Here is a 14357-nt window from a genome sequence, read left to right as displayed (position 1 = left end):
AGCACACAATAAATCCAAGCAGAACAAATAAATAACAAAAAAGGATCACACAAAAAGGCATTACATCGGATGTACACATGACCATTTTATCCTGAGTGTTGCCCTTATCTGTGAATCTTATATTTCATGTGCGTATGTATTTACTACCCTTTACACCATTTTTTATGTAGTGTGTATTTTGATAGTAAACTCTTTAACTTTAGCTGTAAAAAGTGAAACATCTTTTCTGTTTGCAGCCATAATTAGATATTCAAATAAACATACCACAGTTTTACTGCTTTCAATTTGTCTTCCTCATTTACCATGGGCTACACAATTAAAAAAAAAGTTGCATGGTTTGCCAAGGTTTTCAATAACATCTAACAGTGAATGGCCATTTCTTCTTCCACCCTGGGTGCCTATGTGGAGGTTACTAATAAGCAGTACATACACCTTCCTCCATACTGTGTAAGAAATGATATACTAGCCAGAAACTCAATGAATGTCCTTCCATATTTCTGTGTGCAGTGGGGTGAAGAGAAATTATATACCACCAGTTGCCTGGAAAATTGCTCCTATTTATTTCCACCCCCTAGCAGTGGTGTTTACAACTGTAATTACACTATATCCATATGGCTTCAAGATACACACAACTACTGGACAAAAATAATAATAATAATATCCCCTGGCCATGGACAACCTTTGGATAGTCATAAAAGGTATCCAATCCACCAAAGGTATAACCCCTATCAGAAAAGACCCAAACTACTCACATACATCCATTAAGTATTAAGGAGAGAAGTCTGTATAAAGTAACTAAGAAAATCTGCCACATTTACATCTCAAAGATTTATTATTAATATAATACATTTTTAATTTTCTCTCTTTAAAGATACAAAAAGAGGCAAGCTGAATGTTAAATAAATGTTAAAAAAAATCAAATCAGACAAAAATACAGTGGAAAAGAAACTTTGTATAGAAGTCTAGATCCCCCAGCATCAGCAGAGAACAGCTCTCTTCCCAAGAAGATGAATGGCGTTGTTCTCCAATCTGCCATTCACTACTACAGGGCTTCCTATTTTTGCGGCTGTTCTATTGGAATACTAAGAACACACATAAACTCTGACTTGACCTGGAAAATATGCAGGTGGGCGGGCCGGGAAGCTCCCCTCTCTGGTCTGGATGACTAGTTCCCTGACTGATCCAAGAGAAAATTCCTTTATCTGTGCTACCTAGAAGGTTTGGATAGTCTTGAGGATGATGTTTTGCTTCACTACGGCTACATCTTCACTGACCTCATTTACTCATAACCCTGAAATAGCAGGTGGACTTACACCCAGGGATCTCTTTGGGTTAGGTGGAATGGATTGGACATACCTGAAACAGCTGTGTTCTGACATGGTCCTAAAGCTTGCTGGAGCTGGCCCTGGATAGGGCTATCACAGGCCTACTGAGATTCCAGCACCTCCAGATTCGACACTATTACATGTCTATTGCTGGGAAGCACCTGGTCCACAGAGACTTGACCTTGTTTTAGGGGATATGCTCCTCTGGGGAGCGTCTGCGGAAGGGGATAATGATTCTATATTCACTACTATTTACCTCGAGCACCACTGAAATATATGGCTTGGTGGGAACACACTACAGGTTGCACTACAGGTTGCAATCATCACAAAACTGTAAAAGCTCTATTATGAATTGATCGTCAACTTCTCAGCCCGTTTTCACTGCATGAATGCTGGGCTTTTTGACGCTTGCTGGAGATGTGAAACTGAAGTGGGAACAGACCTACACATTTGGTAAATGTGTATTAAAATGGCACCTTACTGCCAAAAAAATACATTCCTGTATTACTGAGATCCTAGATTCCAACTTGCCCATCCAGCCCTTACCACTGCTTCCGCATCACACAAAACTTCCACTCTCCGCATACAAATGTTCCTTAACGAGACATTTTCTAAATGCTGCCAAATATTTAATTCCACTCAAATGGTGCAGAACAGTGATGCAGTGCATGGACAAAGTTGAGGAATTTTACAATATGGAGTCGCTCACGCCTTTGTTACATGGAATGACTGAGAAGATTGTTCAACTGTGGACTTCGTTGCATGACTTTATAGCATGACAACCGACTAGCCCTGTCTAGAGATGGTGTGACAAGACCAATCTCGCCACATTGCATTGGAGGAGCCTGGTTGCCTGTCTGCTGCCTTTGGATTATGGACTGGCAGCTAAAGGGTTAATTTTACTGTGCAGAAGGATTTATTTCTCCCTTTCTGCACAGCCGTTCGGTAGATTCTATCTACCGAACAAACAGCCTGATTGCAACCTCCCCAGAGCCGTGGGAAGCCGTTAACCGCAGGTAATTCGGTAGTTTGTATAGGTGAATGTTTCAACCCAGATAGCCATGCCATGGAGCATATTAGTGTAATTAAAGACTCTGGCTCCATGGCAATTAAACTGTATTTGTGTGGTCTGCGTGCCATTCACCTAATAATGTGCACTCAGACCTGAGCTATCTGGGGATATGTTACATGTCTGTGTTTAATGTATAAAAAGTAACTTTATATATTTTATAGCATATTACTGTATTTGTGTCCCCACATGTGTAATGGAGTTTTGCCTTTGTCCTAGGAGATAATTTAATTACTTCTCCAATTATCTCCAGGGCAGAAGGGAGGAAGCCAGGATGCATTGTGGGGATGTTTTACTGCTGTATGTCTGTAATTGGTACTTGTCTGTCCGTTGTTACAGTCTTCCATTTGGTCCCCTAGGGGAGTGTCCACCAGGTGGGAGACCTGCATAAATACAGGGGCAGGTAGCCCTCAATAAACAGACCACTGCTTGACCCTCAACACGGAGCCTTGTCTCGTTCTTGGGGGGATTCACTGTATGCTGCTGGAGATTGATTGCTAGGAGTGTAAGCTGATGTCTGCTTTTCCTGTTCGTCTGCTAGCAGCTATTCGTGAGGTTCCAGTTTGGAGTGCTACCTTATTCCCTTGTATGCCGTTCGGGAGTTTGATGCATTCATTTATATCCAAATTCGTGAGTTTTGGTGCTTTTACAGTAGCTGTGCCTGTCTGTGAAAAGGGGATTATCGCCTAAACGGATTTTTACCCTTTTCTGCTGAAACGGTCTGTTACAGATGGTCTCCATTGATGGACTTGGGGACTTGAGACTGGACTATAAGATCTTGCCAACTAAGGAACTGGCTGGTGGATGGTGCGGTGGATGGGATTGCCTGCTGGCTACTGGGTCAGTTGACCTGAGTACAGAGGATATGTAGCTGGGAGGGGCCAGGTGTTGTGGGTGTGTAGGAGGGTGGCTGGGTGGGTTTTGGTGCTTTTACAGTAGCTGTGCCTGTCTGTGAAAAGGGGATTATCGCCTAAACGGATTTTTACCCTTTTCTGCTGAAACGGTCTGTTACAGATGGTCTCCATTGATGGACTTGGGGACTTGAGACTGGACTAGAAGATCTTGCCAACTAAGGAACTGGCTGGTGGATGGTGCGGTGGATGGGATTGCCTGCTGGCTACTGGGTCAGTTGACCTGAGTACAGAGGATATGTAGCTGGGAGGGGCCAGGTGTTGTGGGTGTGTTGGAGGGTGGCTGGGTGGCTGGATGCCTGCAGCAGACCTAGCAGTTTCCCCTCCTCCCTTTTTTTATCTCTCCTCTCCTCTCCACTCATTTTCCCTTTACTCCTTAGCATTTTTCTCGAGAACCTATAGAGGTGGCTGGTGGACACGGGTGAAGCAATGGGCATGGGCGACCTTAATCTATGCTTCAAACCTACTAACAACCCCATCACAATGGAACATACACTTAAATGTACCTGACCAACACTTGACCTAGATACTAATCATACCTATAGTGAGGGAAAAAAGTATTTGATCCCCTGCTGATTTTGAATGTTTGTCCACTGACAAAGAAATTATTAGTCTATAATTTTAATGGTAGGTGTATTTTAACAGTGAGAGACAGAATAACCAAAAATGCCAAAACAGTTTTAAATTGATTTGCATGTCAATTAATGAAATAATTATTGGATCCCCTATCAATCAGCAAGATTTCTGGCTTCCAGGTGTCTTTTATACAGGTCTTTTATACAGGTAAGAGCTGTTATTCTTTAAGAGAATACACTCTTTTAAAGGGAGTGCTTCTAATCTCAGTTTGTTACCTGTATAAAAGACACCTGTCCACAGAAGCAATCAATTAATCAGATTCCAAACTCTCCACCATGGTCAAGACCAAATAGTTGGAATGGACTACAAGACCAAGCAGCTTGGCGAGAAGGTGACAACAGTTGGTGTGATTATTAGTGTAACGGATCACCTGGAACCCCGACTGGGTACCTCCGTTGAAGGATGCTCCTAGCGCTTCCTGAGGGCTCCAAGCACTCCAGCTGACACCATAACCACTGTGGACTCCTTCAGAGAGCAGGACAGGAACAAGCTCTTACAAGAGCTTAGTAGTGATTTAGCAAGGGAGTATGACAAGCATAGCAATCCCTTGTAGCAAATTCCCCCAATAAGAGATGGCACGCCAACATTTAGGGTGAAGTAGAACTAACTGTACTGGCACATACAGCCTCTTTTATTCAAATTCTACAAACATAGTACTGCCCACAGGGTTTTGAAGAACAACCAATCAACACATTACAACACAGCTAACACTCCCATTCATTACATCAGAAATCCTCCCCTCTGCCTGTGATACAATTATCTCAACACAATAGACTAACTTAATTATCACAGGCAGGAAAATACAATATTATAAAACATATCACAGGGACCCCAAAACATGCAATAACCCCATATATATATATATATATATATATATCATTGGAACCAGGTGATCTGGGTGAACCACATATCCAAAATTCACCCAGATCTGTTCAGTAGTTTGGAGGATACGGTTTAATGCAGATTCCACAGAACATATACAGGCTATATGAAAAATAATTACTGTTAAATGTGTCCCCTGTTCTGCAGTTTAAAACTACTGAATGATGTATTTGTGCACCAAATACCAGCGAGATAGCACTGTGTAGAAAACAGTGTCAAAACAGTGTCTGTGAGTTAAAATGGCCATCATCCATTGTTCTCACCATGTGCTTCATCCATTGTTCTCACCATGTGCCTCTGATACATGAAATGGTGGCCACCCAATAACTCCACAGTTTGTCTGGTAGTCTATCCAGCCGAACCAACAGATGAAACACATGGGGAACAGTGCAACAAACGAAGGGAATCATAAAAAATATGGACAATATGCATATTGTTTTCAAATGCCATATATCCCAGGGCCATAGTCAGAAGGTAGGAGGTGGGCAAGCTGCCCCCTTCAAGAACACGTGGCGAGGTCTGTTCCGCCACAATTAGCAAATGGAAGAAAGACAAAATAACTGTCAGTCTCCCTCAGTCTGGTGATCCCTGCAAGATCTCAGCTTGTGGAGTTTCAATGATCATGAGAACTACATGAAAATCAGCCCAGAACTACACGGGAGGATCTTGTTAATGATTTCAAGGCAGCTGGGACCATAGTCCACAAGAAAACAATTGGTAACATACTATGCCGTAAAGGACTGAAATCCTGCAGCGTCTGCAATGTCCACCTGCTCAAGAAAGCACATGTACAAGCTTGTCTGAAGATTGTCAATGAACATCTGAATGATTCAAGTGTTGTGATCAGATGCGACCAAAATCAAGCTCTTTGGCATCAACTTAACTCACCATGTTTGGGGGAGTAGGAATGTTGCCTATGACCCCAAGAACACCAACCCCACTTCGAAACATGGAGGTGGAAACATTATGCTTTGGGGGTTTTCTGCTAATGGGACAGGACAACTGCACTGCATCAAAGGGATGATGGATGGTGACATGTACCACAAACTCTTGGGTGAGAACCTCCTTCCCTCAGCCAGGGCATTGAAAATGGGTAGTGGATGGGTATTCCAGCATGACAATTACCCAAAACACACAGCCAAGGCAACAAATGAGTGGCTCAAGAAGAAGCACATTAAGGTCCTAGAGTGGCCTAGTCAGTCTCCAGACCTAATCCCATAGAAAATCTGTGGAGGGAGCTGAAGGTTCGAAGAGGAGTGGGACAAAATTCCTCCTGAGATTTGTACAAACCTGGTGGCCAACTACAAGAAATGTCTGACCTCTGTGATTGACAACAAGGGTTTTGCCACCAACTACTAAGTTGAAGGGGTCAAATACTTATTTTACTCATTGACATGCAAATCAATTGATAACTTTTTGACATGCGTTTCTCACTTTTAAAATATACCTACCATTAAAATTATAGACTGATCATTTCTTTGTCAGTGGGCAAACGTTCAAAATCAGCAGGAGATCACATACTTTTTTCCCTTACTGTAATCAGCTCAGAGACACAAACCATCGCTACACTAGTACAATGTACTTTGTTGTCTGAGGTATTGTTCGCTGTATTCCAAGTAAACCAATGTCAACTATGCAAATTGTCAAGCTTATTCACACTTTACCCTGTGTTTTTCCATGTTAACTGATATATGACATACACATTCATTGGCAGACACATATACACACTCACTGGCAGACATATTCTCAGTGACAGAAACACACACCTTGATAGAAACAGACACACTGACAGACATACATACAAACTCAAACACACATACACTCTTACTGACAACACACACATACACTCTTTGACAGACACATGTGCACACAAACTTACTGGCAAACACACATACAGTCTTACTGACAAACACATAAACACTCTTTCTGACAAACACACATACACTCACTGGCAAACACACATACACCGTTACTGACAAACACACATACACATTCACTGACAAACACACATACAAACTTACAGACAAACACATATACACACTCACTGACAAACACACATACAAACTTACTGACAAACACATATACACACTCACTGACAAACACACATACACTCTTTGACAGACACACAAACATATATACACTCTCACTGACAAACACACACACACTCTGACAGGCACACATGCAAACTCATTGACAAACACATATACACTCTCACTGACAAATACTGTGGCAGGGTCAGAGAGGCTTTCTATATGAGTAACAGATTGGAGCACTCTCTATTCCCAGTATGGTTTAATTGGTGGAAGTTAGCCCTTTCAGGTGAAAGTAATTAACCTGCACCACTGGTTTAAAAGGTCAGCCTCTGAAGGCATCAGAGAGTCTAACAGCTGGGAGAGAGGGGGCAGTTAAGCCTAAGACTCTAAAGGAAAAGATACTGTTGAAAGGGTACTGTGTAAAAGCCTGTATGTTTAAAGTGCTGTGTTTCAACTGTTTAAAACTGGGAACTGAATTAGCTGGCCAGTTGAATAGTTAGGAATACTATTGTTTAGTAAGTTTCCAAGTTAGAGAAGGATTTATTTTCTTTTTATTTTATTTTCCACACGCAGTGCAACACATCTCCTTTGCACAGAGTTGATCATGTGTTGCACTGCGTGAGGAAAATGGTGATCACATTAGATACTGACTGGTTTTTGAACCCCCCAGGATCCACCCAATACAGTAAAACTGCACATTTTAGAGTGGCCTTTTATTGTGGCCAGCCTAAGGCACACCTTTGCAATAATCATGCTGTCTAATTAGCATCTTGATATTCCACACATGTGAGGTGGATGGATTATCTCTGCAAATGAGAAGTGCTCACTAACACAGATTTAGACAGATTTGTGAACAATATTTGAGAGAAATAGGCCTTTTGTGTACATAGAAAAAGTCTTAGCGTTCAGCTCATGAAAAATGGGGGCATAAACAGAAGTGTTGCATTTATAATTGTGTTTAGTGTAGTAAAGTGACTGTAAAATAGCTTTTATTATAGTAGTTGATGGTATGAATGGCTACAGTCTATCTAGTAATTCCTAACTCTCTATATTTCTGTAGTGATCATGACGTAATGAACATAGTGTATCACTTTAATGGTTATTATGCTTATATTTAGCTTCTTTCTTCTTGGTAGATGGCTATTTATATATTGTCTGTGTGTCAAACTGAAATATCAGTGCACATCAGACTTACTTTTTCTGTAGAATTATGCTGTCTACAATCACTAATATATAACAAAGGAATAAAGGATGGTACAGGGTGATGGATGTTGAAAAGTAGATGTTGCTCACTGGACTGGATTTTATTTACTGCTCCTTTATCTGTTTCCCTCTGTTGAATACTTGATCTATTGACCTGTGAATAAAATCAACAGTTACTAGCTGTTCCCTCATCTTTTTCCCATTAATTATCTCTTTTTTTTTTAGGTGGATGGAATAAACAATCACAAAACAAGTGAAACTGTTCATCAATTCTCCATTTTGTTTGGCTTGTGTTTGTTCATATGGCATTTCAGAATTATGGAATTTGGAAAATCACTGATTGCCCAAAAGTCAGACAAATCACACATCTACTACGGCTTTAGCTGTTGAGAAAGTGTCCTTGCTGACATGAAACACATACAGGTTATAACCTTCTATTTTTGTTGCCTTTCAATTTATGCTCAGACTTTTGCACAAAAAAAAAACAATCTTTTTACTGAATTGTAATATTTTGGAATAACATTTCAATGTTTAACTTTTCAACAAGTTGCTTTGCGTGGAAATATTAGTCAATGTTGCTTATGAAGATTTCCATGTTTCATCTGAACCATATTAACTAGCCTGTAGGGAGAAAGGAGTTATCTGTATTGTGTTGCGTATGTTGTGTTAGATTTCATGTCATGTTTTCCGTAACTCTGCTTGCCTGTAAATATGATATATTGTACACTGTCACAGACAGTGCAAACTTTAATGCATGGAAGAATTTCCTTAGAACTACAGATGATCCTTAATGGAAGAATAATTAGCTGATAGCGAGAGAGAATAATTAGTTCACACATTTCATTAACACACATACATATTTCTGCTGTGTCTGTTGCCTTTTTCAGTTGATTTGACTCATCTGCAATACTTATATTTTAAGACTTTTGTTTCAATAGGTGATAATTGGCTTGATGACACATACTCAATATCTTCAATGTTGTCAGTAAACAATGTGTGCTCGGGACCTTGTCTCATTATTAATGGCATTGGATGTAAATAGCAAATTTATGCAATGCAATTATGTTCAATACAAGTGTTACGAGACAGATAAATATCATAAAATGTATGTTTTGAAATATTGCAGGTCAACTCAACACATAAATTCAATTATTAAGTCCGACTAAAGCATATTAAATGGATTGTATAGTGTAAGGAATACAAAGCTCTATTCCTTACACTATAGTTTCATCTGCCCAAATATCCTTCCTCTAAGACCCAGGAATATTACAATAATGTCACTGAAGCTACAGCACAGCTTTGCATAGTGCAGGAACTTCAGCGATTAATTTAGACACACACAGCTTCTGAGTCCCCAGCCAACTGAGGCACAGGGAACTCAGTGCTCATAATACACTAGTTAACAAATGATACTTGGGGCTTGTCAGGAGCCCACTATGAACTCTAGCCAGGGTTATTTCCACCTTGCAACACCCATGGTAGCTGAACATGTAGATGCCCATTTTCAAGTGACATGCCATCATCCTACAATGTCTACTGTGAACCCCGATGCTAAGAATTGCATGCAGCCACTCCATTCATTCCAGAACTCAATACTGAGTAAAGAGGAAGAATAATTTCAGGTAAGTATTTTTATAGACGTTAAATAAAGAGAGATAAATCAGTTAAAGGATGTCAATCTGTTAAAAAAAAAAAAGTCTAATCTCTCTGTTAAAAAATGTGTTCTTTATTTTAAACTGTCTGATTCTTCAGAAAATTTAGAAATTCAGAATATCAGATCAGTATCTGATCATATCAGCCCAAGTAGTCCAACAAAGAAAAAACATATTTCATACATATAGATTTGAAAATGTAGAACAATGAAAAACAAGAAAGAAAGAGGGTGAATGATGGAATAAAATCATATAATCAAGCTGCCATTTTGCGTTCATCCGCCATTTTGATATTTACTATTCAAAATTGCTTAGAAATACTAGTTAAATAAAATATGTATAATCTTTTGCCTAAACCTAATCTCAACAGATGTTTCCGTTAGAATATGAATACTTTAAAAATAAGGAATTTACCAAATCACAACTCTTCCTGACCTGTTTGCTAATTTTGCCAAGTCTGAATTTAGGCAATGAACTATAAACAAACCATGTCTTTAGACAATGAGTAATTTTTTTTACAGTTAGCCAAATGTGATGTAATGTGACATGATAAGATACCTATATAATCTGGTCTGTTGTACCAATAAACTCAGAATTGATTTGGACCTCACAGTGTGTCTGAGTCAATTATCCAGGCCAGTAAATGTGATGTGCTGATTGGAATTACTGAAATACAGACTGCAGCTGTTCATTTCAATCCTCAGTGGAAAGAACCCTAACAGTCTGCAAAGAAAAAGTAACACAAAAAAAAAGAAAGAAAACAAATATAACCTGTAAAGTCCCACATGTACGAGAATAATGAACACAAACTGTAATTGTGAGTATTCGAGTAGATGTTTAAAAATGAAGAACTGGAAATACATAATGTATGGCATTCACATGATAGAAACATAGAAGATGAAATCTGATCATACATACTACCTGCCTTGTTGTGTTATACAATTTACCTTGTGAGAGTGACATTCTAAACGTTTTGGCGCAATATATGCAAGGCACCTCATTGGTTCAAATTCAATTATTCTCTGTGTCTTTTATTGCTAATCAGGGAGCTTGCATGGGGTTAACATTGTTTAAGTGAGCAGTGGTAGGGGTTGGTGGTGGTATCCCTGACAATTACACAATTAGTACTCTTACAGCCTGCACAATGCTAACACTGCTAAACCCAGGAATATTTAGCCATCAAGGAACAAACACGAGTGCTTCTCCCACTGTGCTCTGAGCTGTGAGCCTAACATCTGCAGAGCCTCAACTGTACACACATATGCAGATGACAACATAATCTACACTTGCAAACCATAATCTACCAAATTTACCACATCTTGAGGATGTGCTCCAAGCCCAGCTCACTGATGTAGAAAAGTGGATCATAGATAAAAATATATATATATATATATATTCCTAAACATTGAATAAACCGTCACAATGATCTTTGGAACTGTACCTAAATCACATAAATTACACACTTCCCACCTATACATCAGAACAAAATCAAATAGCACACTCTTCCAAATATCTAGGTATATTCCTAGACCCCAATATACATTTTGACCTCCACATTTAAAATCTCTAATCAAAACTTATCCAAAACTAGGTGCCCTGTTCAGAAACAGATTCTACTCAAGGCCCACAGTGACCCACCACTGTGACATGTTAAATAGTTAAACTGGCTTCCTCTGGAATCCAGATGTTTTCAGCCTTCTGTTTACAAGCTTTTCTGGGAAGCTCCCACCCTACCTAAGTAGAATGCTTTGCCCAGCTGTTCACCCTCCTATAACCACTGATCCAGCACCAGCACCTTATTTAGTATACCACTATACAAAATGAAAGTGACTCTATCCTCATTTTCCTACACTGCAATTATGGAATAACCTCAATGACGCCTTCCTCCAGTTTAAAATCTCTGTCAAGATATCTCAATACACCATCCACCTGTAATCATGGTTGATTATATTTCTTACCTGCTCTGTGTTAAATGTATGTATGTGTATTTTAATATTATTTTGTGGTTTTAATATTATATTGTACAATATTGTAACAATGCAATGTATGTGGGTCTAGGACATACTTGAAAACAAGAAAAATCTGAATGTATCCCCTCTAGTATAATACTTTACAAAAAAAAAAATAAGTAAACAGACTACAGAGTACTTATTGAGCTACAGTGACCTTTTTCACTTTACACATATTGAACAGATATGGGTTTCCATTAGGGGCCAGCATCTGATCAGCCCAAAAGAGAGGTCAGGAGCCGGTGGAGGTATTAGACACTCAGTTGGGGACTTTTTAAACCAGCCTTCCCCCTTAAAATGGTCTGGCACCTAAGAATGTCAGTGATAAATGAAAGTATAAATGTGATGCTTTTCAAACTGGATTTCAGAGCACTCATTTAAGTTTCTGTTACAGCTAATTAGTTAAAATGGAGGCTTTACATTTAGCGCCAGTAGACAGAATGTAGCCTAGTATTAACTGACACCTAGGCTGCCAGCCAGTCCTAACTGCACTAAAAATAGCATCCCATTAAATTCATTCACTGGACATGCAAGGCATTATGATATGTCACATTATGAAATTCATGATAAGTTGAATTATTTGGCAATTATATTTGTATAAACCTGAACATATGGATGGGAAAGTAAATATAACTATTGGAACAAAATGTACAGAGCCAGCATAATGCAAAGTGTGGTAAATGTTATTTTTGTTACAGTCGCTGCATTTTGTTACTGGAGCAGTGTCAGTTTCAATGTTTTTAACACTTATGCTATTCTAATTAGACAAATATTTATCAAACTATGGCTTTCATAATAACAGAAATGTGCTCGTTCTAGAATATAAATAGAAAATTAACAGGACTACAGTTAAGCAACAAAGTGCTACTTGATGTTTCATATATGCATTTATTTATTTTCTGGTCTCAATGGACCTCATTCTGTCTGGTGCCATGACCAATTTAACAAGTGATGGCTAATTATCACAAGCCCTTATTGCTCTGCAGAATATACAATTACACAAGACATAATTTGCCAAATGACACAAATAAAAATCCATAGATATCTATGGAGCCTCTGTGATATACGTACAGCAATTAGTGAAGAACTTTTTAAATAACTGATTATTAGATGTCCTGTTGGTGTGATGATACTCTACCTAACACTCAAATAATCAGATCAGCTCACCTACACAATGTGCAGAAGGTGAAACAAAATGGTCCAATGAAAATCTCAAAATGTATTTGCATCATTTCTAAAAGCAACTTCAGGTTATCTCTTGCAAATTTACTCTGCAAATTGGCACCTCTCTTCTGTTTTACGTCTTCTTTGCCAGCTTTCTGATATGAGTTATCTGCAACCTCTGAACTGCTCATCTACTCTTTTGAAATGCATCAATTACAATGAATCAACAAACTGAGTGTGAAAGAATATTATGCCTGTGTTTTCAACGTGTATTGTTTTATGATCTGAACGCTTGAATATTGCAAATCATTTAGCACTATGCGCACTTCATAACAATTGATGACTTATGATGTTTTTGCCCTTTTGAAACCACAGAAAGTTTTATAAATACTGTATAAACAGGTTGATTTTTTTGTTCTACGCCCTTTAAAAACTTGTTGTTACTTTAGTGTTTTACATAATTTTCTATTAATCCATAATTTGATCTTTTTCCATATAAATGGTTTTGCTTGCATCACTACTATTGTCCTACGTGTACCTCAACTACCTATTGCTTGTCGGTCTGTTCTGATGCTTGATGGTGTGTTAGTATATATGAATAAGTTGCATCTTATGTCCCAACAATTAGTCTTACCCATTGTAAGTGAAACAAAGAAGCTTTTGTAGACAAAGCCTCTAACAATGTATTACACGCATTGAAATGAGTGATCACATTCTAGACTATCCTACCGTACCATGAACATCTGAAAATGTGTTCTTTTAGCACAGCAGTATGAAAAGTTTGATATTTTGAGATTGGATAATAATTTGGTTATTTTACACATTTTTGGATTGTCAACTGTATATTATTATTATTATTATTATTATTATTATTATGATATTTATATAGCGCCAACAAATTACGCAGCGCTTTACAATAGGAATTCCGCAGCGCTTTACAATGGGAATCATTTACTATTATCATTTACTATTAAAGGGAATCAACACAGTAAAGGAGGACACCATATTTAAAAGAAGAAAAACTACCACAACAAGAGGACATAGTCTTAAATTAGAGGGGCAAAGGTTTAAAAATAATATCAGTATTACTTTACTGAGAGGGTAGTGGATGCATGGAATAGGCTTCCAGCTGAAGTGGTAGAGGTTAACACGGTAAATGAGTTTAAGCATGCGTTGGATAGGCATAAGGCTATCCTAACTATAAGATAAGGCCAGGGACTAATGAAAATATTTAGAAAATTGGGCAGACTAGATGGGCCGAATGGTTCTTATCTGCCGTCACATTCTGTGTTTCTATGTTTCTATTATCACAAAACATTAATTTCTAGTGAGGAGAAAACCAAATTGGCAGAATTCAGGTCCAAATAGGTAAGGTGAAAATTCTCTAGATATCCTGTATGTTGACTTTGCCAGATTTAAGTTCAATACTGGAATGATATTTTCAGCTCACCACAGTTAAGTGTTTAGTAAATA

Source organism: Pelobates fuscus, chromosome 5 (assembly GCF_036172605.1).
Source record: "Pelobates fuscus isolate aPelFus1 chromosome 5, aPelFus1.pri, whole genome shotgun sequence".
NCBI lineage: Eukaryota > Metazoa > Chordata > Amphibia > Anura > Pelobatidae > Pelobates > Pelobates fuscus.
This window is presented reverse-complemented; position numbering follows the sequence as displayed.